The sequence below is a fragment of the Paramisgurnus dabryanus genome, chromosome 13, assembly GCF_030506205.2.
Source record: "Paramisgurnus dabryanus chromosome 13, PD_genome_1.1, whole genome shotgun sequence".
NCBI lineage: Eukaryota > Metazoa > Chordata > Actinopteri > Cypriniformes > Cobitidae > Paramisgurnus > Paramisgurnus dabryanus.
This window is the reverse complement of record NC_133349.1, coordinates 35,381,130-35,404,150: the sequence shown is the minus strand read 5'-3', so window position 1 is coordinate 35,404,150 and position 23,021 is coordinate 35,381,130. Positions and strand designations below refer to the sequence as shown.

Here is a 23,021-nt window from a genome sequence, read left to right as displayed (position 1 = left end):
GATTATATGCAAAAAAAAAAGAATAAAAAAATAAAATAAATAAATAAAAAAATAAATTAATTAAATAAATAAAAAATAAATATAAAAAAAACAATATAAATAAAAAATAAATGAATACATTTTTAAAAAAAAAAATAATAATATAAAAAATAAATAATATATATAAAATGAAGAAAAAAATATATAAAAATAAATAAATAATATAATATATATATTTAAACGAATAAAAAATGAATGAATGAATAAATACACACTTACATAAATGAATAAAATCGATGCAACCTCGTACACTACTCAGTCATAGAAAATGAAAATTCTTTGCTAGGTAGTGATAACATGAATGGAAAATCATCTCGAGTTTTGTCACCCGACTAAAAGTGACAATCTTTTATAGGCAAACGTGTTTTCGTGATCATTAGTAGCTTTGTGCTGTCATGGACCACAGGATAACGGTTTACACCTGCTTATGGTCAATGGAAAACAAAGAGACAAGTCTCATCATTGGCGGTTAAGGCCTGGCACAGCTTTCGTATGGCTCTGCTTATCCACTTCCCCCCATAAATCGCTACAGGAAAATCTCACGTCTGCACGGGCCGTCCGTCTTGAGGGACATCGGAGAAAGCCTTCTTGTAGTTGCGAATGGGGCAACGTAAACAACTTTCCCCCTAAAAGAGCAGACAAGCACGTTCTGGCACGTTCTGATACGTGAAAGGCGTAAATCACCTGCAACACAGCGCTATGCTTATTAGCGCTCCTCCGCCGTGCTCTTTTGGACAGTGAGCAGAGACAGAAAAATGAAGCGTCTGACCGCCCCCTGGTGGATGAGAGGGAAAATGACGAGACTGAGCTGGCCCTTTGACACAGAGAAACGGAGGAGAGACGAGCCAGCGCAGAGCTCAGAAAGCAAATGCACCAATCGCCGTAAAAGGAGAACAGCGAGCATGGGAGAAGGGCTTCCGGTACAGATGAAAGAAGACTCAAAAGCTTACAGCACCTGGTATTCCCAGGCGGTCTCCCATCCAAGTACTAACCAGGCCCGACCCTGCTTAGCTTCCGAGATCGGACGAGATCGGGCGTGCTCAGGGTGGTATGGCCGTAAGCGAAAGCTACTGCCAAAATAGGGATCTTTAATCGTATGCCTAAGCCCCGACCGGCTCTATGCTGGACATTGACTCGGTAACCTTTAGGCCTCTTTAGAGCGAAAGGTCGGGCAGTTCATTAAAAAACTACACGTCGGGCACGGATCCAGCCAGGGTCTCGTTCTAATACGCTTTCCTTTTCTGCTCTCTTTTACTGTCCCGTTCTCCTTCCGCTCGCCGGAACACGCGCAGGGATGCTGAAAAGCACAAGCAAGCATGCCATGCACATAAGAATATTGAATAGTTTTCCCTACATCAGTTGAAGGCACAAAACATTTATTTCAGCAAAGTCCCTGCTGCGTTTCATTTCGCCATGTCTTGAAAATAGCAACAGTTAACCAAGCTGTCCTTTTAGAATGTTTGGATGTTTAACTTCACTTAGATAACCATTCACTCTTTTTTACGAACACCAGAATCAGGCCTTTAATTTCCATGTATTATTTCAGCTAGGTTGTCGCTGGGAGAAAGCCTTTGTATGCCACACATTGTGGCACCTAAACCCTTTTAAAATAACGGTCAAACATCCAACAGGCCGCTTTATGCTATTTTGTTTCAGTAGTCTATATTAATTTGTTTATATCCATCAAAAGATTTATTTGCTTGCTTATTGGAATGATTCCCCCTTTTCCCCCCTTCTACCCCGTCTTTGTTGGACTATTGTTCCCCAGCTTGAACGCAGCGCCTTAGACCGCTCGGCCATCCTGACCCCCGCCGCTGGCCCGGACGAGCCCATTTGGCTCGTCAGCGAATGTTACGGTATATCTTTTGGAATGACTCCAGATTTTGTTGCCTTCATGTAGCTCATCTTTAATTCTGATTTATTTCTTCTTGACCACCTTGAAATGGTGATGAATGTGGATTTTTCGAAATGAGGAAGAATGTGCCCGAAGCCTTGCATTTGCCAAAAGGACACGCAACCCGTCTTCGTTTGCCCTGTAACGGATGCTGTCAAAGTGGTTTTGCATTTAAAGATCTTTTTCCCCTTTCTCATACTGCATTAGAACAAGGTCACAAAATGAAAAATATCCATTCTCAGACCCTACTCGGTCTACATGAACGCGTCATAAAAATACTTGATCAAAAGCAGATGATGCCATTATTGCAATTTAACAAAAAAGCGCCATCTTTGTACTTTTCACAGCCGTTTTATGGTCCACGGTTGCCTTCTAATGTAGACAACTGTTAACCATACGGCGGCGGGGCAGCCTTAAAAGAACCAGGGGTATTGTGTCTCGAGCACACAAGGCAAACAAGAGCTTCTCCAAGAGGTGAGTGCGAAGTACGGTTTACAGCCACAGGCAATGGCCGCGGAGCTTTTTCTTTAACAGATTCTAATATGTGGAACACGTCACCAACTTGCATCGGACGGTCTTTCAACTGTAGCGCAATTTAAGTTTTCACTTGATATTGTGTCTAAAAACGAGCCAAACAAGTGATCACTGCATAATTGGGATTTTGCATTGTGGATATGTAACGTTATTTCATTATTGTGTCAGCTGTGTCAAATGTGTCAAATGTAAGTGTTTTTTAGCATGCGTTTTATCTAGCCTTTTATCTAGATAGGAATCCTGGGCATGACATAGCCCCTCTGTGTCTCCTTGAAGTTATTTCTGTACGTGGACAAATTAAGAACGAGAATGTCCTCAGTGTGCGTAGCCAGAGTGCAAGAAGCCCAGTCGTGTTCTCCTCGCAGGAGTTGCCTCGCTGGTGGCGCACAAAATGCCACACAACCACGCTCAAAGGGCTACCCAGGCGGAATCTTTGTGGGCGTGCCTCGTTGGCGCAGTTAGGCAGCGCGTCAGTCTCATAATCTGAAGGTCGTGAGTTCGAGCCTCACACGGGGCAGCGTGACTCTTTACGACCGGTTTGAGTCATTTGCCCCATATCCCTTGCGCACATTGTCCCGGGCATCCACGGCCTGAGGTTCAGCGTGCCCTCCCTGGTGGTCTAGTGGCTAGGATTCGGCGCTCTCACCGCCGCGGCCCGGGTTCGATTCCCGGTCAGGGAACGCGCTTTTGATGTCCGTTTTGCCCTTTTCACCGGGTTCTGCGAAACGCTGGGTTCGAGGGCAAGGATCGCAGCGCCTCCGAGAGGCAAATCGCCACTGCCTCCGGGCCATCGACCTGAGGTTGGCCGGCAAAATTGCCTGCCCTCCGCCATCTGAGCAATCAGAGCCTGGGGTGTCCTCTGCTATACTGAGGCATGTTGACGCAGCACAGCAAACACCCAACGTGTTCGAGGAAGGGGTAAAAACACAATCGAGCCAGCCAGGAGTCGAACCTAGAATCTTCTGATCCGTAGTCAGACGCGTTATCCATTGCGCCACTGGCCCCGCGCAGGGCAATCATGCTTGGAGACGACAGCTGGATTCTGAAGGTCGGCATGCAGAGCTGCCAAACTTCATCTCTATCAAAATGGGAAACAGGGTTGTCCTCAGGGTTGTCTTTGAAAAGGACGCTCACTCGGAAGAAACCACGAGAAACAGCACGGGGGCTCCAATAAGGGCAACAGAATGTCAGAAGTGGGATTCGAACCCACGCCTCCAGAGGAGACTGCGACCTGAACGCAGCGCCTTAGACCGCTCGGCCATCCTGACCCCCGCCGCTGGCCCGGACGAGCCCATTTGGCTCGTCAGCGAATGTTACGGTATATCTTTTGGAATGACTCCAGATTTTGTTGCCTTCATGTAGCTCATCTTTAATTCTGATTTATTTCTTCTTGACCACCTTGAAATGGTGATGAATGTGGATTTTTCGAAATGAGGAAGAATGTGCCCGAAGCCTTGCATTTGCCAAAAGGACACGCAACCCGCCTTCGTTTGCCCTGTAACGGATGCTGTCAAAGTGGTTTTGCATTTAAAGATCTTTTTCCCCTTTCTCATACTGCATTAGAACAAGGTCACAAAATGAAAAATATCCATTCTCAGACCCTACTCGGTCTACATGAACGCGTCATAAAAATACTTGATCAAAAGCAGATGATGCCATTATTGCAATTTAACAAAAAAGCGCCATCTTTGTACTTTTCACAGCCGTTTCATGGTCCACGGTTGCCTTCTAATGTAGACAACTGTTAACCATACGGCGGCGGGGCAGCCTTAAAAGAACCAGGGGTATTGTGTCTCGAGCACACAAGGCAAACAAGAGCTTCTCCAAGAGGTGAGTGCGAAGTACGGTTTACAGCCACAGGCAATGGCAGCGGAGCTTTTTCTTTAACAGATTCTAATATGTGGAACACGTCACCAACTTGCATCGGACGGTCTTTCAACTGTAGCGCAATTTAAGTTTTCACTTGATATTGTGTCTAAAAACGAGCCAAACAAGTGATCACTGCATAATTGGGATTTTGCATTGTGGATATGTAACGTTATTTCATTATTGTGTCAGCTGTGTCAAATGTGTCAAATGCAAGTGTTTTTTAGCATGCGTTTTATCTAGCCTTTTATCTAGATAGGAATCCTGGGCATGACATAGCCCCTCTGTGTCTCCTTGAAGTTATTTCTGTACGTGGACAAATTAAGAACGAGAATGTCCTCAGTGTGCGTAGCCAGAGTGCAAGAAGCCCAGTCGTGTTCTCCTCGCAGGAGTTGCCTCGCTGGTGGCGCACAAAATGCCACACAACCACGCTCAAAGGGCTACCCAGGCGGAATCTTTGTGGGCGTGCCTCGTTGGCGCAGTTAGGCAGCGCGTCAGTCTCATAATCTGAAGGTCGTGAGTTCGAGCCTCACACGGGGCAGCGTGACTCTTTACGACCGGTTTGAGACATTTGCCCCATATCCCTTGCGCACATTGTCCCGGGCATCCACGGCCTGAGGTTCAGCGTGCCCTCCCTGGTGGTCTAGTGGCTAGGATTCGGCGCTCTCACCGCCGCGGCCCGGGTTCGATTCCCGGTCAGGGAACGCGCTTTTGATGTCCGTTTTGCCCTTTTCACCGGGTTCTGCGAAACGCTGGCTTCGAGGGCAAGGATCGCAGCGCCTCCGAGAGGCAAATCGCCACTGCCTCCGGGCCATCGACCTGAGGTTGGCCGGCAAAATTGCCTGCCCTCCGCCATCTGAGCAATCAGAGCCTGGGGTGTCCTCTGCTATACTGAGGCATGTTGACGCAGCACAGCAAACACCCAACGTGTTCGAGGAAGGAGTAAAAACACAATCGAGCCAGCCAGGAGTCGAACCTAGAATCTTCTGATCCGTAGTCAGACGCGTTATCCATTGCGCCACTGGCCCCGCGCAGGGCAATCATGCTTGGAGACGACAGCTGGATTCTGAAGGTCGGCATGCAGAGCTGCCAAACTTCATCTCTATCAAAATGGGAAACAGGGTTGTCCTCAGGGTTGTCTTTGAAAAGGACGCTCACTCGGAAGAAACCACGAGAAACAGCACGGGGGGCTCCAATAAGGGCAACAGAATGTCAGAAGTGGGATTCGAACCCACGCCTCCAGAGGAGACTGCGACCTGAACGCAGCGCCTTAGACCGCTCGGCCATCCTGACCCCCGCCGCTGGCCCGGACGAGCCCATTTGGCTCGTCAGCGAATGTTACGGTATATCTTTTGGAATGACTCCAGATTTTGTTGCCTTCATGTAGCTCATCTTTAATTCTGATTTATTTCTTCTTGACCACCTTGAAATGGTGATGAATGTGGATTTTTCGAAATGAGGAAGAATGTGCCCGAAGCCTTGCATTTGCCAAAAGGACACGCAACCCGCCTTCGTTTGCCCTGTAACGGATGCTGTCAAAGTGGTTTTGCATTTAAAGATCTTTTTCCCCTTTCTCATACTGCATTAGAACAAGGTCACAAAATGAAAAATATCCATTCTCAGACCCTACTCGGTCTACATGAACGCGTCATAAAAATACTTGATCAAAAGCAGATGATGCCATTATTGCAATTTAACAAAAAAGCGCCATCTTTGTACTTTTCACAGCCGTTTTATGGTCCACGGTTGCCTTCTAATGTAGACAACTGTTAACCATACGGCGGCGGGGCAGCCTTAAAAGAACCAGGGGTATTGTGTCTCGAGCACACAAGGCAAACAAGAGCTTCTCCAAGAGGTGAGTGCGAAGTACGGTTTACAGCCACAGGCAATGGCCGCGGAGCTTTTTCTTTAACAGATTCTAATATGTGGAACACGTCACCAACTTGCATCGGACGGTCTTTCAACTGTAGCGCAATTTAAGTTTTCACTTGATATTGTGTCTAAAAACGAGCCAAACAAGTGATCACTGCATAATTGGGATTTTGCATTGTGGATATGTAACGTTATTTCATTATTGTGTCAGCTGTGTCAAATGTGTCAAATGTAAGTGTTTTTTAGCATGCGTTTTATCTAGCCTTTTATCTAGATAGGAATCCTGGGCATGACATAGCCCCTCTGTGTCTCCTTGAAGTTATTTCTGTACGTGGACAAATTAAGAACGAGAATGTCCTCAGTGTGCGTAGCCAGAGTGCAAGAAGCCCAGTCGTGTTCTCCTCGCAGGAGTTGCCTCGCTGGTGGCGCACAAAATGCCACACAACCACGCTCAAAGGGCTACCCAGGCGGAATCTTTGTGGGCGTGCCTCGTTGGCGCAGTTAGGCAGCGCGTCAGTCTCATAATCTGAAGGTCGTGAGTTCGAGCCTCACACGGGGCAGCGTGACTTTTTACGACCGGTTTGAGACATTTGCCCCATATCCCTTGCGCACATTGTCCCGGGCATCCACGGCCTGAGGTTCAGCGTGCCCTCCCTGGTGGTCTAGTGGCTAGGATTCGGCGCTCTCACCGCCGCGGCCCGGGTTCGATTCCCGGTCAGGGAACGCGCTTTTGATGTCCGTTTTGCCCTTTTCACCGGGTTCTGCGAAACGCTGGCTTCGAGGGCAAGGATCGCAGCGCCTCCGAGAGGCAAATCGCCACTGCCTCCGGGCCATCGACCTGAGGTTGGCCGGCAAAATTGCCTGCCCTCCGCCATCTGAGCAATCAGAGCCTGGGGTGTCCTCTGCTATACTGAGGCATGTTGACGCAGCACAGCAAACACCCAACGTGTTCGAGGAAGGAGTAAAAACACAATCGAGCCAGCCAGGAGTCGAACCTAGAATCTTCTGATCCGTAGTCAGACGCGTTATCCATTGCGCCACTGGCCCCGCGCAGGGCAATCATGCTTGGAGACGACAGCTGGATTCTGAAGGTCGGCATGCAGAGCTGCCAAACTTCATCTCTATCAAAATGGGAAACAGGGTTGTCCTCAGGGTTGTCTTTGAAAAGGACGCTCACTCGGAAGAAACCACGAGAAACAGCACGGGGGGCTCCAATAAGGGCAACAGAATGTCAGAAGTGGGATTCGAACCCACGCCTCCAGAGGAGACTGCGACCTGAACGCAGCGCCTTAGACCGCTCGGCCATCCTGACCCCCGCCGCTGGCCCGGACGAGCCCATTTGGCTCGTCAGCGAATGTTACGGTATATCTTTTGGAATGACTCCAGATTTTGTTGCCTTCATGTAGCTCATCTTTAATTCTGATTTATTTCTTCTTGACCACCTTGAAATGGTGATGAATGTGGATTTTTCGAAATGAGGAAGAATGTGCCTGAAGCCTTGCATTTGCCAAAAGGACACGCAACCCGTCTTCGTTTGCCCTGTAACGGATGCTGTCAAAGTGGTTTTGCATTTAAAGATCTTTTTCCCCTTTCTCATACTGCATTAGAACAAGGTCACAAAATGAAAAATATCCATTCTCAGACCCTACTCGGTCTACATGAACGCGTCATAAAAATACTTGATCAAAAGCAGATGATGCCATTATTGCAATTTAACAAAAACGCGCCATCTTTGTACTTTTCACAGCCGTTTTATGGTCCACGGTTGCCTTCTAATGTAGACAACTGTTAACCATACGGCGGCGGGGCAGCCTTAAAAGAACCAGGGGTATTGTGTCTCGAGCACACAAGGCAAACAAGAGCTTCTCCAAGAGGTGAGTGCGAAGTACGGTTTACAGCCACAGGCAATGGCCGCGGAGCTTTTTCTTTAACAGATTCTAATATGTGGAACACGTCACCAACTTGCATCGGACGGTCTTTCAACTGTAGCGCAATTTAAGTTTTCACTTGATATTGTGTCTAAAAACGAGCCAAACAAGTGATCACTGCATAATTGGGATTTTGCATTGTGGATATGTAACGTTATTTCATTATTGTGTCAGCTGTGTCAAATGTGTCAAATGTAAGTGTTTTTTAGCATGCGTTTTATCTAGCCTTTTATCTAGATAGGAATCCTGGGCATGACATAGCCCCTCTGTGTCTCCTTGAAGTTATTTCTGTACGTGGACAAATTAAGAACGAGAATGTCCTCAGTGTGCGTAGCCAGAGTGCAAGAAGCCCAGTCGTGTTCTCCTCGCAGGAGTTGCCTCGCTGGTGGCGCACAAAATGCCACACAACCACGCTCAAAGGGCTACCCAGGCGGAATCTTTGTGGGCGTGCCTCGTTGGCGCAGTTAGGCAGCGCGTCAGTCTCATAATCTGAAGGTCGTGAGTTCGAGCCTCACACGGGGCAGCGTGACTTTTTACGACCGGTTTGAGACATTTGCCCCATATCCCTTGCGCACATTGTCCCGGGCATCCACGGCCTGAGGTTCAGCGTGCCCTCCCTGGTGGTCTAGTGGCTAGGATTCGGCGCTCTCACCGCCGCGGCCCGGGTTCGATTCCCGGTCAGGGAACGCGCTTTTGATGTCCGTTTTGCCCTTTTCACCGGGTTCTGCGAAACGCTGGCTTCGAGGGCAAGGATCGCAGCGCCTCCGAGAGGCAAATCGCCACTGCCTCCGGGCCATCGACCTGAGGTTGGCCAGCAAAATTGCCTGCCCTCCGCCATCTGAGCAATCAGAGCCTGGGGTGTCCTCTGCTATACTGAGGCATGTTGACGCAGCACAGCAAACACCCAACGTGTTCGAGGAAGGAGTAAAAACACAATCGAGCCAGCCAGGAGTCGAACCTAGAATCTTCTGATCCGTAGTCAGACGCGTTATCCATTGCGCCACTGGCCCCGCGCAGGGCAATCATGCTTGGAGACGACAGCTGGATTCTGAAGGTCGGCATGCAGAGCTGCCAAACTTCATCTCTATCAAAATGGGAAACAGGGTTGTCCTCAGGGTTGTCTTTGAAAAGGACGCTCACTCGGAAGAAACCACGAGAAACAGCACGGGGGGCTCCAATAAGGGCAACAGAATGTCAGAAGTGGGATTCGAACCCACGCCTCCAGAGGAGACTGCGACCTGAACGCAGCGCCTTAGACCGCTCGGCCATCCTGACCCCCGCCGCTGGCCCGGACGAGCCCATTTGGCTCGTCAGCGAATGTTACGGTATATCTTTTGGAATGACTCCAGATTTTGTTGCCTTCATGTAGCTCATCTTTAATTCTGATTTATTTCTTCTTGACCACCTTGAAATGGTGATGAATGTGGATTTTTCGAAATGAGGAAGAATGTGCCCGAAGCCTTGCATTTGCCAAAAGGACACGCAACCCGTCTTCGTTTGCCCTGTAACGGATGCTGTCAAAGTGGTTTTGCATTTAAAGATCTTTTTCCCCTTTCTCATACTGCATTAGAACAAGGTCACAAAATGAAAAATATCCATTCTCAGACCCTACTCGGTCTACATGAACGCGTCATAAAAATACTTGATCAAAAGCAGATGATGCCATTATTGCAATTTAACAAAAAAGCGCCATCTTTGTACTTTTCACAGCCGTTTTATGGTCCACGGTTGCCTTCTAATGTAGACAACTGTTAACCATACGGCGGCGGGGCAGCCTTAAAAGAACCAGGGGTATTGTGTCTCGAGCACACAAGGCAAACAAGAGCTTCTCCAAGAGGTGAGTGCGAAGTACGGTTTACAGCCACAGGCAATGGCCGCAGAGCTTTTTCTTAGACAGATTGTAATATGTGAAACACGTCACCAACTTGCATCGGACGGTCTTTCAACTGTAGCGCAATTTAAGTTTTCACTTGATATTGTGTCTAAAAACGAGCCAAACAAGTGATCACTGCATAATTGGGATTTTGCATTGTGGATATGTAACGTTATTTCATTATTGTGTCAGCTGTGTCAAATGTGTCAAATGTAAGTGTTTTTTAGCATGCGTTTTATCTAGCCTTTTATCTAGATAGGAATCCTGGGCATGACATAGCCCCTCTGTGTCTCCTTGAAGTTATTTCTGTACGTGGACAAATTAAGAACGAGAATGTCCTCAGTGTGCGTAGCCAGAGTGCAAGAAGCCCAGTCGTGTTCTCCTCGCAGGAGTTGCCTCGCTGGTGGCGCACAAAATGCCACACAACCACGCTCAAAGGGCTACCCAGGCGGAATCTTTGTGGGCGTGCCTCGTTGGCACAGTTAGGCAGCGCGTCAGTCTCATAATCTGAAGGTCGTGAGTTCGAGCCTCACACGGGGCAGCGTGACTTTTTACGACCGGTTTGAGACATTTGCCCCATATCCCTTGCGCACATTGTCCCGGGCATCCACGGCCTGAGGTTCAGCGTGCCCTCCCTGGTGGTCTAGTGGCTAGGATTCGGCGCTCTCACCGCCGCGGCCCGGGTTCGATTCCCGGTCAGGGAACGCGCTTTTGATGTCCGTTTTGCCCTTTTCACCGGGTTCTGCGAAACGCTGGCTTCGAGGGCAAGGATCGCAGCGCCTCCGAGAGGCAAATCGCCACTGCCTCCGGGCCATCGACCTGAGGTTGGCCGGCAAAATTGCCTGCCCTCCGCCATCTGAGCAATCAGAGCCTGGGGTGTCCTCTGCTATACTGAGGCATGTTGACGCAGCACAGCAAACACCCAACGTGTTCGAGGAAGGAGTAAAAACACAATCGAGCCAGCCAGGAGTCGAACCTAGAATCTTCTGATCCGTGGTCAGACGCGTTATCCATTGCGCCACTGGCCCCGCGCAGGGCAATCATGCTTGGAGACGACAGCTGGATTCTGAAGGTCGGCATGCAGAGCTGCCAAACTTCATCTCTATCAAAATGGGAAACAGGGTTGTCCTCAGGGTTGTCTTTGAAAAGGACGCTCACTCGGAAGAAACCACGAGAAACAGCACGGGGGGCTCCAATAAGGGCAACAGAATGTCAGAAGTGGGATTCGAACCCACGCCTCCAGAGGAGACTGCGACCTGAACGCAGCGCCTTAGACCGCTCGGCCATCCTGACCCCCGCCGCTGGCCCGGACGAGCCCATTTGGCTCGTCAGCGAATGTTACGGTATATCTTTTGGAATGACTCCAGATTTTGTTGCCTTCATGTAGCTCATCTTTAATTCTGATTTATTTCTTCTTGACCACCTTGAAATGGTGATGAATGTGGATTTTTCGAAATGAGGAAGAATGTGCCCGAAGCCTTGCATTTGCCAAAAGGACACGCAACCCGTCTTCGTTTGCCCTGTAACGGATGCTGTCAAAGTGGTTTTGCATTTAAAGATCTTTTTCCCCTTTCTCATACTGCATTAGAACAAGGTCACAAAATGAAAAATATCCATTCTCAGACCCTACTCGGTCTACATGAACGCGTCATAAAAATACTTGATCAAAAGCAGATGATGCCATTATTGCAATTTAACAAAAAAGCGCCATCTTTGTACTTTTCACAGCCGTTTTATGGTCCACGGTTGCCTTCTAATGTAGACAACTGTTAACCATACGGCGGCGGGGCAGCCTTAAAAGAACCAGGGGTATTGTGTCTCGAGCACACAAGGCAAACAAGAGCTTCTCCAAGAGGTGAGTGCGAAGTACGGTTTACAGCCACAGGCAATGGCCGCGGAGCTTTTTCTTTAACAGATTCTAATATGTGGAACACGTCACCAACTTGCATCGGACGGTCTTTCAACTGTAGCGCAATTTAAGTTTTCACTTGATATTGTGTCTAAAAACGAGCCAAACAAGTGATCACTGCATAATTGGGATTTTGCATTGTGGATATGTAACGTTATTTCATTATTGTGTCAGCTGTGTCAAATGTGTCAAATGTAAGTGTTTTTTAGCATGCGTTTTATCTAGCCTTTTATCTAGATAGGAATCCTGGGCATGACATAGCCCCTCTGTGTCTCCTTGAAGTTATTTCTGTACGTGGACAAATTAAGAACGAGAATGTCCTCAGTGTGCGTAGCCAGAGTGCAAGAAGCCCAGTCGTGTTCTCCTCGCAGGAGTTGCCTCGCTGGTGGCGCACAAAATGCCACACAACCACGCTCAAAGGGCTACCCAGGCGGAATCTTTGTGGGCGTGCCTCGTTGGCGCAGTTAGGCAGCGCGTCAGTCTCATAATCTGAAGGTCGTGAGTTCGAGCCTCACACGGGGCAGCGTGACTTTTTACGACCGGTTTGAGACATTTGCCCCATATCCCTTGCGCACATTTTCCCGGGCATCCACGGCCTGAGGTTCAGCGTGCCCTCCCTGGTGGTCTAGTGGCTAGGATTCGGCGCTCTCACCGCCGCGGCCCGGGTTCGATTCCCGGTAAGTTACTCACAGGGTTTGGGATCTTCGTTCAGTTTTACAGGCAGTGGACTTTCGCAGCAGCGTCCGTACACAGTATACCTCCACCCGTCCACTTGTACTTCCTGGGTGTCATAGGGACTGAGGAGTTGAGTGACACAGAGCCCAACGCTTCCCTAGCTCCCCCTCCTTCTATAGCGACAGGGGTCGTGAGCTGGGGCGAACTCTCGATGAGGCTCCGCACACACCCGGGGTTGCTGTTGGATTTGTGTTACACAACTTTGACCCTCAGTCCGTACAGTGCACGTTAACTGCTACTCACTCTGATGTACCGCCGGGCTTCGCCACTGCCTGCTTACTAGAGTGGTGGAACTCCTACTAACACACAGGGAGGCAAAATAAAGAAAGTTTAGTTCCCTCTGCTCGTGGGGCTCGAACAACAGCGTGTCCTTTCTTCTCACGACCTGTCTGGGGCCAGGGCAGTTCTTGTCGCTACAAGCACAGCATACACAGCAAGCTTAGTGTAAACACAAATGATAATCACAACTCACCCACAGCACTCTGTACACACACTTTACGTGAATTTATGGACTAGACCGCCCGGCTTCGACTACCTCGTGAGGCGGGTTGAGCGTTGTTCTTTCCACAGAGAAGACGGGTTAGTACACAGTTTAATCAATGTAGCCCCTGTATGCTTGTCATTACCTCTTCAGCTCACCCACGCTTCTTTTATCCGCAGGGCCAGATGACAAAACAACACACGGTTTCTCCAGTTGGGTTTTCCTGCCCGTGTTTCCGGTCGATCAGCGGCTCGCCCACACTTCCCTCTTCAGTGGGGCCGGGGACCTTCAACACACTTAGAATATACACCAGCAGCTCTTCTTCTATATGCTTAATCAAACACACATCCACCGTTACTCACGCTTCGTTGTCAGCCCGTTGATAACAATGCACTCGATGGCTCAGTAGTAGTCCATACACAAGCGAAACCGCCCAATAGTCTCTTCACCCGATCGTCTTCTGCCTCTTTCTTCCCCAAGGGATCAATGTAGGTTGAGAACAGCGGGTCTGCACAGCAGCAACACAGCACACACAAAGTACACCAAAAGCACACTGTCTGCTGTCTTCAAAGGTCCTTTTGTACTCTGCCTTCTCTCTTCATTTGCCTATCATCAACCGCTGTCTTAATCGCCCCCATCTGTGTGCAATCGGGCTTGATTTAGCTTCGGGGAAACCCCGGGGATTCCGGTGTTCGGAATAAAACGTCCGGGCGGAACTCGTCTTCCACACTTTTAGTTCCGCTCGCATAAATCGTCACCCGGTGACAGTTTGATCTACCTTCAGGGCAATTATACAAAACAAACATCAAAACTAACACAAAAATGAGTCACCGAGAACAAAACGAAGCTTCTGCCATGACAATCCCAGTCCCCTGACCTGAACCCTAAAGAAAATGAATGGGATGAACTGAAGAAAAGAAGCACCAACATGGAGCTGGAATCTGAAGGAACTGGAGAGATTCTGCATGAAGGAATGATCTCTAAACTCTTGTCAGGTGTTCTCCAAACTCATTATGCATTATAGGTGAAGAATCAGAGCTTTTCTCTTGGGAAAAGGAGGTTGCAAAAATAATTTAATAAAAGGGTATGTTTAATTGTGAGCAGTGTGTATTAGGGAAAAATATTTCTCTCATAATGAGATTTTCCCCCATTTTAAAATTATTGTTTTCCAATGAAAGGTTGGATTTTTTTAAAGTAAAGATCAAAATTATTTTGAGCTTGACATATACACTCACCGGCCACTTTATTAGGTATACCTATCCAACTGCACATTAATGCAAATGTCTAATCAGCTAATCACATGGCAGCAACTCAATGCATTTAGGCGTGTAGACATGGTCAAGACGATCTGCTGCAGTTCAAAACAGGCATCAGAATGGGGTAGAAAGGTGATTTAAGTGACTTTGAAAGTGGCATGGTTGTTGGTGCCAGACGGGCTGGTCTGAGTGTTTCAGGAACTGCTGATCTGCTGGGATTTCCCCACACAACCATCTCAAGGGTTTACAGAGAATGGTCCCGAAAAAGAGAAAATATCAAGTGAGTGGCAGTTCTGTGGGCGCAAATGCCTTGTTGATGCCAAAGGTCAGAGAAGAATGGCCAGCCTGGTAAAAGCTATAAAAAGCCAACAGTAACTCCAATAACCACTCGTTACAACCGAGATAAACAGAAGAACGCACAACACGTCGAACCTTGAGGTGGATAGGCTAAAGCAGCAGAAGACAACACTGGGTGACAGCTAAGAACAGGAAACTGAGGCTACAATTCACACAGGCTCACCAAAATTGGACAATAGAAGTAGGGCTGGGCGATTAATCGAAATCGAACCGCAATCGCGATGTGCAACGCTGCGATTAGCAAATCGCGAAAGGATGCGATATGATGCGATTTGAGAAATATGCAGAGAGGCTTTGTGACAGTCTGAGCGAGTGCAAATGCGCGAGTGCGAGTATGGCTGTGCTTTCTCCGTGAGAGGCACGTCAACCAAAACAGCGCTTCTCCTAAACTGACGAGGGGTTTCAATTTAAAGCATGCCCGCAGCCTGTGTCTCTCAATGCTTGTTAAATACTCGTGCCTGGTTCCGCATTGCAAGACTTTGCGCGCGTCTTCCACAACAGACAAGGTGTTTAAACTTGACGCACACGCGCAGCCTGTGTATCTATGCTTATTAAATACTCCCGCCTGTCTCCGCAAGTCCGCATCGCAAGTCTTCACGCCCGCGTCTCCCAAAACGTATGATGCGATAAAACTTTACTCACACACACGCCCAACAATGCTTACAAGCCTGGCTCCGTATTTAAAACAAACTAAAATACCATTTAACTGGGTTGCTAATGTCACTTGAATGAAATGACATGTCATTGAACGCATTTGGATTTTATATTCATTTTAAAAATCCCAAATGTAGCTATTTAATATTTTGATAGTTATGAAGTTGAGTATTACAGTTCTTTGTTTACAAAAAACAATCATGCATTCAAATCTTTCTAGTAAAACTCAGTCACCCATTTCAATATTTTAACTTATTAAGTTGCAGCTATAATGAACCCACTTATTTAAATACTGTAACAGTGTTAGTCCAAGATAAAGACCATTTTACATTTCATACAATAAGAAGTGTTAATTATATTCTTAATTTCTTTGTTTTTGTTTCCTTATTTTCACAAAAAAAAAAACCCAAACAAAACAAAAACATAAGAATACAGTTAAATCACCAGACCCATAAGCAGTATCAGTAAGATCTAACCATCTAAAGAGGCAGATCCACATTGCATCTGCTACAAAATTTAATCGCAAATCGAATCGCAATCGCAATTCCTGGCAGAAAAGGCGCAATTAGATATTTTCCCTAAATCGCACAGCCCTAAATAGAAGATTGGAAAAACGTTGCCTGGTCTGATGAGTCTTGATTTCTGCTGCGACATTCAGATGGTAGAGTCAGAATTTGGCGTCAACAACATGAAAGCATGGATCCATCCTGCCTTGTATCAAAGGTTCAGGCTGATGGTGGTGGTGTAGGGGTGTGGGGGATATTTTCTTGGCACACTTTGGGCCCATTAGTACCAATTGAGCATTGTGTATTGTTTCTAACCATGTTCTTCCCTTTATGACCACACTGTACCCATCCTCTGATGGCTACTTCCAGCAGTATAACGCGCCATGTCATAAAGCGCAAATCATCTCAGACTGGTTTCTTGAACATGACAATGAGTTCACTGTACTAAAATGGCCTCAACAGTAACCAGATCTCAACCCAATGGATCTCAACCCTACTAGTAAGGTGTACCTAATAAATATATATATATATATATATATATATATATATATATATATATATATATTAGGGATGTGCATCAATGCATCGCGTTCCCATTGAAAAGACCTGTCTAAAAATCGATTCCGAATCATAAGGCGCTGATTCAGTGTTTCATGCAAAGCTTTTGCAGGTACTACGGCTCCGTGATCAGTAGGAAGTCCTTATCAATCTAAAATCACAATGAGTTTGACTCATTTATAACGAGTATTTAAAAAAGCAACACTCGTCAAACACAATCATTCAAAATATTCTCTATTATCATGAAAATACCTGAAACAATCTGAAGAACAGCGATATAAATATTCCTGTAGACATTTCCTGGAATAGTGTTTGTAATGATACTTCTTCTGTGGCACAAATGGAGTTCTGCACGAAAGCATATATATATATATATATATATATATATATATATATATATATATATATATATATATATATATATATATATATATATATATATATATATATAGTCTTGTTCAAAATAATAGCAGTACAATGTGACTAGCCAGAATAATCAAGGTTTTTAGTATATTTTTTATTGCTACGTGGCAAATAAGTTACCAGTAGGTTCAGTAGATTCTCAGAAAACAAATGAGACCCAGCATTCATGATATGCAAACTCTTAAGGCTGTGCAATTGGGCAATTAGTTGAATTAGTTGAAAGGGGTGTGTTCAAAAAAATAGCAGTGTGGCGTTCAATCACTGAGGTCATCAATTTTGTGAAGAAACAGGTGTGAATCAGGTGGCCCCTATTTAAGGATGAAGCCAACACTTGTTGAACATGCATTTGAAAGCTGAGGAAAATGGGTCGTTCAAGACATTGTTCAGAAGAACAGCGTACTTTGATTAAAAAGTTGAATATAGGGGAAAACCTATAAAGAGGTGCAAAAAATGATAGGCTGTTCAGCTAAAATGATCTCTAACCCTACAGTCACATTAGCTACAAAAGTGAACGACACCGAGCGACACGCACTCGCTTGATGGGCGTTTCTTGGCTAGTTTCTAAAAGCGGTATCAAAAGTCACTTTAGAGGTATTGTTAAGTTACAAGAACGGTGTTTTTGGATTTAAAAGTATTTATTTCTCGATAAAAGTAACAAAATATATGAGATAAAATGCCAAACTGATCAGATATGTACATAAATACGCATTTTCCGCCATCTAGAATTATTTTCTCAGACTCGACCACAGACCTACGTCACGCTGCTCCTTCACACCAATTGGCAGTCGCTTTGTCGCATCGCTCATCATTTGCATAAAATAGCCTGCTTGTCTATTTTGGCCCCGCCTTGCTCGCACAGCGGCGAGCTCGTGGCTTGTCGCTGGCAAACGGCCACTTCCATTGAAAATGAATAGTAGCCTGTCGCTCTGTCTCTGTCGCTTGTAGCTAATGTGACTGGGGGGTGATGCCTTAAAATGGAGAGCAAAACCAGAGAGACGTGGAAGAAAACGGAAGACAACCATCAAAATGGATAGAAGAATAACCAGAATGGCAAAGGCTCAGCCAATGATCACCTCCAGGATGATCAAAGACAGTCTGGAGTTACCTGTAAGTACTGTGACAGTTAGAAGACGTCTGTGTGAAGCTAATCTATTTTCAAGAATCCCCGCAAAGTCCCTCTGTTAAAAAAAAGGCATGTGCAGAAGAGGTTACAATTTGCCAAAGAACACATCAACTGGCCTAAAGAGAAATGGAGGAACATTTTGTGGACTGATGAGAGTAAAATTGTTCTTTTTGGATCCAAGGGCCACAGGCAGTTTGTGAGACGACCCCCAAACTCTGAATTCAAGCCACAGTACACAGTGAAGACAGTGAAGCATGGAGCATGATATGGGCATGTTTCTCCTACTATGGTGTTGGGCCTATTTATCGCATACCAGGGATCATGGATCAGTTTGCATATGTTAAAATACTTGAAGAGGTCATGTTGCCCTATGCTGAAGAGGACATGCCCTTGAAATGGTTGTTTCAACAAGACAATGACCCAAAACACACTAGTAAACGGGCAAAGTCTTGGTTCCAAACCAACAAAATTAATGTTATGGAGTGGCCAGCCCAATCTCCAGACCTTTATCCAATTGAGAACTTGTGGGGTGATATCAAAAATGCTGTTTCTGAAGCAAAACCAAGAAATGTGAATGAATTGTTAAAGAATCATGGAGTGGAATAACAGCTGAGAGGTGCCACAAGTTGGTTGACTCCATGCCACACAGATGTCAAGCAGTTTTAAAAAACTGTGGTCATACAACTAAATATTAGTTTAGTGATTCACAGGATTGCTAAATCCCAGAAAAAAATGTTTGTACAAAATAGTTTTGAGTTTGTACAGTCAAAGGTAGACACTGCTATTTTTTTTAACACACCCCTTTCAACTAATTGCCCAATTGCACAGCCTTAAGAGCGTGCATATCATGAATGCTGGGTCTTGTTTGTTTTCTGAGAATCTACTGAACCTACTGGTAACTTGTTTGCCACGTAGCAATAAAAAATATACTAAAAACCTTGATTATTCTGGTTAGTCACATTGTACTGCTATTATTTTGAACAAGACTGTATATATATATATATATATATATATATATATATATATATATATATATATATATATATATATATATATATATATATATATACAAAAGGAAATTAATGGAAAAATACATAATATAGAGGAACTGCTTGTGGAAACTGAATATAAAGTTTTGAGAAGTTCACAAACAAAAATATACAAGTCAGACAAATGACAAAAAACAGAGCACTATTTTGTAGCCAGTTACATATGCAGGCTGCATACGTCATCAAAACAGATTTATTTCAGTTAACTGAGCATTACATCCTAGAAAGCTTGACAGATTCTACACGCATATAACTAATGTCTTTTTTTCTCTTTTAAGTTATCTTTTTTTTGTTATTTTAATTTAATTTTTATATTACATTTGCAAGCCATAAGCTTATTACAATCATTTACAATTAACTCAGAATAACAGTCAACTTTATAATTGTTAATATTCTGAAACAAGACAAATGAGACCTCAGGAGGATGCCCTATTTAGTTTGAAAAACGGCCAACATTTCCCAGACTGGTGCATCACTTTGAAACACATTAGTTCCCGTTCTGTATTTGATTGTGTTGCGAGTATCTGTAGCACATGTGTTGTACATGTGTACTGATGATGTTTTCTTGATTTCTGGTGTTTTTTCTATTTGTGTGTGTTTTCTTTCATTGCAGTGGAGTGACCCCTGTTGGCTGTCACTGTTATATTGTGGTTATGAAATTTTGTTATCTTTAAAGGGACATTTCATCGATAGGAACATTAATCTTTGTTGAAAGTGGGTCATATTTGTAGTCGAAATGTAACATAAATTTTGAATTTTGTGCCTATTTGACAGAGAAAAGACAGAATGTGACTTTAGAGAACATTTGTATGAAAAACTACAACTCCCACTATGTACCACAATGCACAGCTCTGCAAGCCACTCCCATTAATCGGAACACGGCTCAGATATGCTATTGTGTACATAAATGCAACGTTAGTAAAACAAAGAAAATAACCACCACTGTGTCTGACAGACAAAAATCATGACTTACTTTTAAACGTGATGTTACGTTATGTTACACACAATAACACTCTGGCCTGGTGTGTAGCAAAGTCTTATTCAAACAGTAACGTGCGGTTTCAGATCCGCAGCACAAATGTCTTTCCAAGTACAGTGCCCTCTAGTATTGGAACAGAGGGACATTTTGTGTAATTTTAGCTGTTTACCAAAATGTATTCCAGTTACAGTCATATTATGAGCATTGGCTTACAGTGCACACTCTGAGCTTTATTTTGAGGGTATTCAAATGCAAAATGGCTGAAGGATTTAGGAACTACAGCCGTTTAATATGTAGCTCCCCCTTTTTAAAGAGGTCAAAAGTAATGGGACAGTTGACTTAAAAGATGTTTTATGGACAGGTATTGTCTATTTGTTCAATAATTTCCTCACGAATGACAGATGTTAAAGGTCTGGAGTTGATTTTAAGTGTGACAATTGCATTTGAAAGCTGTGGCTGTGAACCCAAATCATTCGATTCAAGGACATCTCCTTACAAGTGATACAGACCATATTTAGGTTTCAAAAACACAACAAATCAATCAGAGAGATAGCAGGAACATTAAGAGTGACCAGATCAACAATTTGATGCATCCTGATTAAAAAAATAACACACTGGTGAGCTCAGCAACATCTCTTGTACGTCTATAGAGGATAACAGTGGTGGATGATCGAATTATCCTCTCCATGATAAAGAAAAACCCCTTGACGCTTAGATTTGGGCGTACAGGTAAGTATACAGAAGGGCACACTGGATCTTGACTTTGGGCATACAGGTAAGTATACAAGGGTAATAAGCTGGCTCGTAGCTTTGGGCGTACAGGTGAGTATACAGAAGGGCACACTGGATCTTGAGTTTGGGCATACAGGTAAGTATATAAACATATGACTAAGAATGGAGACAACTCACGGACCCTTGAAGAGGTTGACGACAGGCTTTAGCCCTTTGACGCTTGGGGGACTGGAGAAGACGTTTTTACCACGACACTTATAGCCTACCTCACCGGGACGGACTTCTCAAATAAAGACACTCAACACGGTAATTTCCAACCGTAGGGAAACACTACCACGATGACACAGAGCACATTTGGCCAGGGACTTGTCCTGAGTAATTTAGGGCACCGATGCAGCGGATGGCCAGATGGAAGCATCACAGCCACAGCAATGCAACGTACTCCGTCCTTAGCTGGTTCTGGCTCACCCACCAGTCCTCTCCACGGTGGGGCCGCTTGCACACTAGTCCAACTCACAAGAGGCACACTTTCTGATTTTCCACACTTGCAAGGTAAACACTGACACGATGACAATTCAGTGTACTCACAATTTTGTTGACATGAGATCTTTTCCTCTTCCTTCCAGATATCCGATGTAGTCACGGCCCACACTACAATACTCCTCGAGTCAGCCTCCTTCACTATACTTCCGGTAAGTCTTCACTGCTTACGATCTTCTTCCAAGTAAGCACACATATCAACATGACACTTCGATACAGATAGTGGTTTATACTCAGCCCAGTATTTGCTCACACCAATTCCTCAGTTTCTCTTCGCCCAGTCCACAATATCCACAACACATCCATTTCTCCAATCACCCCTACCGCTCCGTCTCCCAAGCAGCATCTGCTGGAATCAAATTCCTCTTTCTGTTCTTCCGATGCCGTATTTATGTGCCTCCTCTTCCATGAATCGCGCAATCATCGATCGCCACGCTCATCCGCACACCTGTAACCAATAAAACCCAAATTTGGGTTGCCCGGAGTTACAGGAAGTGATTTGGTGTTTCATGGACAATGGTCCGGGTGGAACTAATGACTTTTTGGTTCTGCCACTCAAAAGTCACTCCGTGACGTGCCTCTGTTCCAATACTTATAGAGGGCACTGTACTTAAAAAATGGTATGCATATTAAATGTTTATTTAGTTTTACCCGTTTTCTTTTTTTCTCTTGTTTACTGTAATTACATCTGTGTTATATCAGCCTCATTGCTTTCACATTGACATATAAAACATCGCTCAGATATGCTATTGTGTACATAAATGCCACCTTAGTATAACAAAGTAAATAGAAACACTCACTTTACAGTCAGACGTCCGTTTATCCCTGCATCCTGCACACAAACGCGTCCCCTGCACAATTTCTCCACAGACGCGCTGCCTCAACTCTGTGCTCGTAAGCGGAAACACGTCTTTGAAATAAACATGTCCAAACACCCGCAAAGTTGCTCTCTTGCCTCGAAACATTTACCAAACAAACGTCCATATCCTTATCTGATGCAAAAATGTTATAAAGAAGGCACACAGCGAGAGTAGAGGCACTATCAGTCCGGGCTTCTCTACGCAGCAAAGGCCAATGGTTGCGGTGTCCTCCCCGAGCTCCTCTACTCAGCCGAAGCCCAGGCTCCGGCCTACTCCTCTGGCTTCTGTTCCTCCATCTGCCTAATCTCTTTGCTGTATTGTGGCTCATAAAGGTGCAATGAACAGCGGATTAGAGCATCACGCTTGCAAAATTACCCTCTTCTATATCATATTGATTAACTTCCGCTGTTATTGTAACACGAAGTCTGGCTCGCTCCACAACGTCTGTTTAGCTTAGCTTAGCATAAAGATGGCGGCTGATCGGTTTTTTCGTCTGTGTTCGTATATTTTCGTAAGTCCCACCCACTGATCTGTAATAGGTCTTTAGCGTGAGTGGGTCCCACCTTGGAAAAATGAGGAATGAGTGTCTGTAGTCTTTCACACTCAACAGTGATACAGGATTTCCTTCTTTCAATGACGTAAAATGACGATTTTTACATCATTGAAAGAAGGAAGTGCCTCACTGAAATGAGTATTTCTCCCCTCTCAGGGGAAACTGAGTGAATAATGCACGACCATTTAAAAACATGACTGGGGTTCTAACGATACAAAGCTTAATGCAAATGGGTGAAGTTTCCCTTTAAGTGCTTATAAAACTGTTATATTCCACCCATCTATTTCAAGTGTTTTTACA

At 45.1% G+C, this 23,021-nt stretch overlaps 22 non-coding genes across 22 annotated transcripts; 11 read left to right on the top strand and 11 right to left on the bottom strand.

The window, feature by feature from the left end:
• Positions 1-982: 982 nt before the first annotated feature.
• On the bottom strand, positions 983-1,101 carry LOC135728472 (5S ribosomal RNA). The gene has a single exon (XR_010525614.2). It is a non-coding gene; the product is annotated as a 5S ribosomal RNA (ribosomal RNA).
• A 1,809-nt stretch (positions 1,102-2,910) lies between these two features.
• On the top strand, positions 2,911-2,984 carry trnam-cau (transfer RNA methionine (anticodon CAU)). The gene has a single exon. It is a non-coding gene; the product is annotated as a tRNA-Met (tRNA).
• Positions 2,985-3,075: 91 nt separating this feature from the next.
• trnae-cuc (transfer RNA glutamic acid (anticodon CUC)) lies at positions 3,076-3,147 on the top strand. The gene has a single exon. It is a non-coding gene; the product is annotated as a tRNA-Glu (tRNA).
• A 251-nt stretch (positions 3,148-3,398) lies between these two features.
• Positions 3,399-3,471, bottom strand: trnar-acg (transfer RNA arginine (anticodon ACG)). The gene has a single exon. It is a non-coding gene; the product is annotated as a tRNA-Arg (tRNA).
• Positions 3,472-3,652: 181 nt separating this feature from the next.
• trnal-cag (transfer RNA leucine (anticodon CAG)) lies at positions 3,653-3,735 on the bottom strand. Its single transcript has one exon. It is a non-coding gene; the product is annotated as a tRNA-Leu (tRNA).
• Positions 3,736-4,800: 1,065 nt separating this feature from the next.
• trnam-cau (transfer RNA methionine (anticodon CAU)) lies at positions 4,801-4,874 on the top strand. Its single transcript has one exon. It is a non-coding gene; the product is annotated as a tRNA-Met (tRNA).
• A 91-nt stretch (positions 4,875-4,965) lies between these two features.
• trnae-cuc (transfer RNA glutamic acid (anticodon CUC)) lies at positions 4,966-5,037 on the top strand. Its single transcript has one exon. It is a non-coding gene; the product is annotated as a tRNA-Glu (tRNA).
• A 251-nt stretch (positions 5,038-5,288) lies between these two features.
• On the bottom strand, positions 5,289-5,361 carry trnar-acg (transfer RNA arginine (anticodon ACG)). Its single transcript has one exon. It is a non-coding gene; the product is annotated as a tRNA-Arg (tRNA).
• Positions 5,362-5,543: 182 nt separating this feature from the next.
• trnal-cag (transfer RNA leucine (anticodon CAG)) lies at positions 5,544-5,626 on the bottom strand. The gene has a single exon. It is a non-coding gene; the product is annotated as a tRNA-Leu (tRNA).
• Positions 5,627-6,691: 1,065 nt separating this feature from the next.
• On the top strand, positions 6,692-6,765 carry trnam-cau (transfer RNA methionine (anticodon CAU)). Its single transcript has one exon. It is a non-coding gene; the product is annotated as a tRNA-Met (tRNA).
• Positions 6,766-6,856: 91 nt separating this feature from the next.
• trnae-cuc (transfer RNA glutamic acid (anticodon CUC)) lies at positions 6,857-6,928 on the top strand. The gene has a single exon. It is a non-coding gene; the product is annotated as a tRNA-Glu (tRNA).
• Positions 6,929-7,179: 251 nt separating this feature from the next.
• trnar-acg (transfer RNA arginine (anticodon ACG)) lies at positions 7,180-7,252 on the bottom strand. Its single transcript has one exon. It is a non-coding gene; the product is annotated as a tRNA-Arg (tRNA).
• Positions 7,253-7,434: 182 nt separating this feature from the next.
• Positions 7,435-7,517, bottom strand: trnal-cag (transfer RNA leucine (anticodon CAG)). The gene has a single exon. It is a non-coding gene; the product is annotated as a tRNA-Leu (tRNA).
• A 1,065-nt stretch (positions 7,518-8,582) lies between these two features.
• trnam-cau (transfer RNA methionine (anticodon CAU)) lies at positions 8,583-8,656 on the top strand. Its single transcript has one exon. It is a non-coding gene; the product is annotated as a tRNA-Met (tRNA).
• A 91-nt stretch (positions 8,657-8,747) lies between these two features.
• trnae-cuc (transfer RNA glutamic acid (anticodon CUC)) lies at positions 8,748-8,819 on the top strand. Its single transcript has one exon. It is a non-coding gene; the product is annotated as a tRNA-Glu (tRNA).
• A 251-nt stretch (positions 8,820-9,070) lies between these two features.
• trnar-acg (transfer RNA arginine (anticodon ACG)) lies at positions 9,071-9,143 on the bottom strand. The gene has a single exon. It is a non-coding gene; the product is annotated as a tRNA-Arg (tRNA).
• Positions 9,144-9,325: 182 nt separating this feature from the next.
• Positions 9,326-9,408, bottom strand: trnal-cag (transfer RNA leucine (anticodon CAG)). Its single transcript has one exon. It is a non-coding gene; the product is annotated as a tRNA-Leu (tRNA).
• Positions 9,409-10,473: 1,065 nt separating this feature from the next.
• trnam-cau (transfer RNA methionine (anticodon CAU)) lies at positions 10,474-10,547 on the top strand. The gene has a single exon. It is a non-coding gene; the product is annotated as a tRNA-Met (tRNA).
• A 91-nt stretch (positions 10,548-10,638) lies between these two features.
• trnae-cuc (transfer RNA glutamic acid (anticodon CUC)) lies at positions 10,639-10,710 on the top strand. The gene has a single exon. It is a non-coding gene; the product is annotated as a tRNA-Glu (tRNA).
• Positions 10,711-10,961: 251 nt separating this feature from the next.
• On the bottom strand, positions 10,962-11,034 carry trnar-acg (transfer RNA arginine (anticodon ACG)). The gene has a single exon. It is a non-coding gene; the product is annotated as a tRNA-Arg (tRNA).
• Positions 11,035-11,216: 182 nt separating this feature from the next.
• On the bottom strand, positions 11,217-11,299 carry trnal-cag (transfer RNA leucine (anticodon CAG)). The gene has a single exon. It is a non-coding gene; the product is annotated as a tRNA-Leu (tRNA).
• Positions 11,300-12,364: 1,065 nt separating this feature from the next.
• Positions 12,365-12,438, top strand: trnam-cau (transfer RNA methionine (anticodon CAU)). The gene has a single exon. It is a non-coding gene; the product is annotated as a tRNA-Met (tRNA).
• Positions 12,439-23,021: the final 10,583 nt, after the last annotated feature.